The 5,015-nt window shown below is 30.5% G+C and overlaps 1 protein-coding gene across 3 annotated transcripts in view; it reads right to left on the reverse strand.

The window, feature by feature from the left end:
• Positions 1–5,015, reverse strand: part of LOC106465422 (myelin expression factor 2-like) — an 87,375-nt gene that overhangs the window by 16,289 nt on the left and 66,071 nt on the right. For all 3 annotated transcript variants that reach the window (XR_002611970.1, XR_002611968.1, XR_002611969.1), the window contains exons 15-16: positions 3,018–3,163; positions 1,991–2,167 (exon numbers count right to left, since the gene is read on the reverse strand). The gene's annotated coding sequence lies outside the window, so the exon portion shown is untranslated. The remainder of the gene's footprint in view (positions 1–1,990; positions 2,168–3,017; positions 3,164–5,015) is intronic.

A 5,015-nucleotide genomic window follows, 5' to 3' on the forward strand; every position in this document is an offset into this window, starting at 1 on the left:
CCCTCCCTCTAGTCTTACACTGCTAAATTAGGGACGGCTAGCGCAGATAGCCCTCGTGTAGCTTTGCGCGAAATTCAAAAAACAAACACAATAAATTCAAATTAACTTAGATGACAAAAGACACAAATATCTAACTTACCAAAATCCAGGCACTAATGATGTGAAACATTCAATTCTCCTGTGTGTGAAGAAGGACAAAACCATACAAAGGGTATCACAATTAGGTATGAATTGTTCAAGTCGCAAAAGGAAGGAACAGGAAGAAAGGAGGAGAAGAACAAACCTCAACCAAAGTGAACAATGTGGAGGTACAGTAACAGGAGCAGGAAAAAAAGAAAACAAGCAAAATCACCCTCATCTCGAACATACAGAAAAAAATTAACATGCATCAACATGAGTGACCAGTTGAAAAGAAGGGTGTGGAAGGTGATATCTCCTGAAGAGGTGTAGAGTGCAACAGCCAAAAATAAGAAGGTGCCCGAAAAAGAGAGAGTCCAAATTATCTTCTCCTTGATTATATTATCTCTCAGCAACCCTGTCAGGTTGAAAAGGAGAATAAATTGCCAGCAGAACAGTTGAATCTAGCTAGCTCTCCTGCAAATTAAGGCCTGTAATTCCTCTGCAAATAAAGTCAAACCCAATTCCTGCAAAGTCATATCAGTAGCATTGTTGACTGTAACAGGAATTACTGTAGTTGAAACATTGAATCACAAATTCATATGAAATTCTCATATAATTTGGTAGCAAGAAAAAAATTCAAGAAATAAAAATAAAACAATCATTGACACAATCGATTGCAAACACAGCAAAACTGCTGAAAAAAATTGAAATGGCAAATAAGCACAATCATAAACGGTAGCCACATGTGAAAAAACACGTCTAAACGAAGCTGTGCCAATCAAGAAAGAGAGGATGGAGTGGGAATATCAAAGGGAGCTAGTTGCACCAATATAGGTGGCACAGTACTATTGGTGGAGAACAGTCATATGATATGTACATGTTCAAAAATGGTACGCAATTAATGGGGTATATAGACTGGTGCACTAAGCACAAAATATTTTTAGCAATGCTTAGAGGGCAGAAAGAAGATTGAGCTAGCTTTGTGTGAAGGTAGTAAGACCGTATCAGAATTATTACTTTACACTCACAAATAAAGTTCATAGTACAGTAATAAAATCATAAAATTAAAATAGTGCAGATGTAAAAAGTTCAGAAGCTGAGACTGTTACAGTAGATAACTGTAACAGTCTTTTACAATCTGCATTCACACTACGGAAAAAAAAAGGTATTATGAATTTTATATAATATTTTTCAACTTTTCATTTCACTGTACGTTGATGATTTCACTACAGTTAGTGTACGGGCAAGGATAATTAGAGATAAAGTATAAAGTCTTAAAAAAATAAACAAACTAGAAATTCATTTAAGAGGCTTTAGAGGTTATGCCAATGAAATATGAAAATTGTAAAGTAAAAAGAAGTATTTTTTATTCTTAGCCTGAAAATCACCTTTCAGTCACACTGACTCAGTAAAGGATTCATAAATTCACAGACAACTGTTTATTAAAAATATTTTATTACAAGTTTAATTTTTTGTGTACAACAGATTTATAATGTATATTTAATGCTTGAAATTTCTGCAAAGATACACTAAGCACATTCAGAGTTATTGTAGGTATAGTGTTATGGTTACCAGGAGGATCAAATTAACAGAGCCCATATGTATAGGTTTTATGCTCTATAATTAATTATGAAGATTTGGTCCTATAAAGAATAATACAGTTCACATTTTCCCCTTCTAACTTTCCATAACATACAAAGAATGCATTTATTAATGTTACTTAAGCCAATCTAAAACCTAAAAAAAATTACTGAAGTTTCATTACAACTCATCACTGTCACAATGTGAACATGGCACTGCTCAGGGTCAGAAACATACCATATCAAAATCCTGTATTATTAACTCAAACAAGTGTATACCAATAACTCACTTTCATTTGTTGATATCTGCATAAAAGTCGTTGCAGTTTGATTGTCATTATGATATTTGTGTGTGATAGTTTGAATTAGTTGCTAAATAGTGGCTTGCTAGTAAGCACTAGTGGAATAACCTCTTAACTTGGTAGAGCACTTGCCTGGTGTGCAAGAGGTGTAGGATTCAAATCAAGCTGAAAGTAATGAATAAAAAAAAAAAATTATCACATATTCATGGCCTATTTATTGTTCATTTTTTAACATTTATCTCTAATGTAAATATTCTTATAAAACATTTTAGTTTTCTCTGCCTAATTGCAATATATTTTGGAAAAACTACATCATGAAATAAAACATGATAACAAGGAACTTACTTTTTAGAAAATAAAAGTTTTGAGACAGCTTGACTGGGCAATGAAAATAACTCATTGAAACGTTGTACATTTATAATAGTTTTTTTTTCATTACCCAGTTAAGCCATTTCAAAACTTTTACATCATAAAATGAGTCGAGTCCTTTTTGATTGTTTAAATCAACATTTCTGAGCAAAACTGAACATTTGTTATGAAGTCAATTAGAGTTCTTTTACTGATATTATCTATGGATTTGCTAAGTACTGGATGGCCATTTGAAATTTTTCTATTTTTTTCATATTAACTTTTACATTCTACATCATCAAATTTTAAGATATCAAAAATTGTTTCTCCATGCAGTAAAATAGTTGTCTTAATAGAATTTTCTGATGAGTAATTTATTACTCTTATTTAATAATGAAAGAGAAACTTTGCAGATATAATTCATTATGTGAAATACACAAACATGTACAGAAAGCAAGTTCATAATAAAGATAATTGCACAGCGTGCACTATATACTCATTAATCAGCAGCTTGTTTTGGCTAATAAAAACTGACGGCTGTGTTTCAAAATAGTTGGTAATTAGAATAGTTTACAGTCTTACAAAATTACATTTCTTAATGCACTTTTAGCAAATCTGAATATTTGCTTTAAAAAATTGTATTTTACATTATTTTGTGCAAACTCACCAATATTCAGTTGGATAAATCCAAATTCCTGACTTTAAAAAGTTCTGATACACAAAAAAAATCTTACAGCTGAATCATCACCAAAATGAAACTGCTACTTTTCTGACCACCTGCACAAGTTATTTCTTCTGTAACAAAAGTTTGTGCTGTACAAATAGAAGTAAGTTTGAAATGAATAAAGTGTAAAATATTATCCTAAATACCTAACAACGGAGTATTTTATATACTTATTAGTGTTTAATATTTAAAGATTAAGAAGAGTAACACAACAATTATGATGTTTTCATATACATAGTTTTTTGCCTTGTGCATCTTATAAAACTAAATAGTCATAACTTTATATTATTCTCAAAATAACCAAAGCTGAAATATTTTAACTGAATTTAAATTTTTTACTCTGACAAACTTCACAAAAAAGAAATGAAAAAAAAAAGTGATCGAAATGAACAACAAACTGCTCATTTTGACTTTGTCATTAGAAAACAATTTGGCTTGACATATTGTGAATGAGTTTAATTATAATATATTTACATAAAGCAAAAACAAATACTGACAATACTGACCCTCATGAAAACAAAAATAAGATGAAATTGGAGTTTCCACTAGTACTTTAACATTGTATCTCACAACCCAAAAATAGCTAATCACCTCTACTGTAGATGAGCTACACACAATATACAGTTGTTGTTTTGTGTGAACAAAGAGAATTAATAAAGAACCACAGATTACCTATGAAATCTGAAATGTTTAAGAACTCTTACCAACCAACTAATGCACATTTTCCAGTAGAGAAATGTGGACAGGAAGAATACATAATACAACCTACATTTCACTTGCTGAACACAAGTCATTTTCAGCATCTTGGCTACTCTGTCTTCAAACTTCAAGAAACTGAATGTAGCAAAAAAATGTTTTGTATTTTTCCCCCATTGAAAATCATTCTTACTGTTGACTTTCTCAGTGCCATCTATCCACTGAAAGTTGATTCATCATTTCTTGACTATATCTGCTCAAATTTGGTAAAAAAAACACAAAAAAACTACAAATACCATTGATATCTTCACAAGAAAATAAGCACAATACGAAAAAGGTATGTTACCAATGCACACTATACAACAGCAAATACAGGATGTTAATGCGATATTAAGCCATCCTACAATTCCAAACAAACACTGAAAACTGTCCAGCTTAAAGTGGAGAATTTTGTAGAATATTCACATACAAATGATAACAGACAAATTAGATCAGCATAAAACTTTTAAACCCTGCCCACAGCTTTTAAATCATAATTTCAAGTATATTTTTAGTATTTGTGTTATATAAAACACAAGATTCTGTTTATAAAGACAATCAAACAAGTTAATGGCAAAATAGCAGTCATGTGCAAAGGTAATCCTTCTTTTTGAATAAATGACACTCATGATGCCAGTTATTCAAACTAAAGTAACAACAAAGACAACCATAAACATACACATTCAGTAGTGAATAAGGTAAGGCAACAGAATTTCTGGTTATTTTATTATTAATTTTAAGAAATATACCTTTTTATATATGTATATTTTCTCTTGAGATTTTAAAAACTTTTTACTGTGAGTTTCTACACAGATTTAGTTGCATAATTTATGATTAATAATTTTATCACACTTCATAAACTCAGAAGATTTTTGAATTCACTCTCAACTTTTTATTTCTTATAAAAAGACAAAAAGCTTTTAGTTTTATTTCTCAAATGTCAATCCCAAAATATGCAGTTGAAAGCCCACTGTTTAATAGTACTGATATATATTAGATCATCAAGAAAATAATGTCACTTTTTTTAGTTGAAAAAACCCACACAACTTAAATATCTAAACAAAACATTTAGTATATGAAATAGTCTCCATTCTTATTGATGATGTTTTTCCATCTTACAATCAAGTTGTTAATGCCCTGATTAAAGAAACCACTTGGGTCTGAAACAAAAAATGTCGATGTCCTCTTTTAACACCTTCCAGATTT

The sequence above is a fragment of the Limulus polyphemus genome, unplaced genomic scaffold (assembly GCF_000517525.1).
Source record: "Limulus polyphemus unplaced genomic scaffold, Limulus_polyphemus-2.1.2 Scaffold1938, whole genome shotgun sequence".
In the NCBI taxonomy this organism is placed as follows: Eukaryota; Metazoa; Arthropoda; class Merostomata; order Xiphosura; family Limulidae; genus Limulus; species Limulus polyphemus.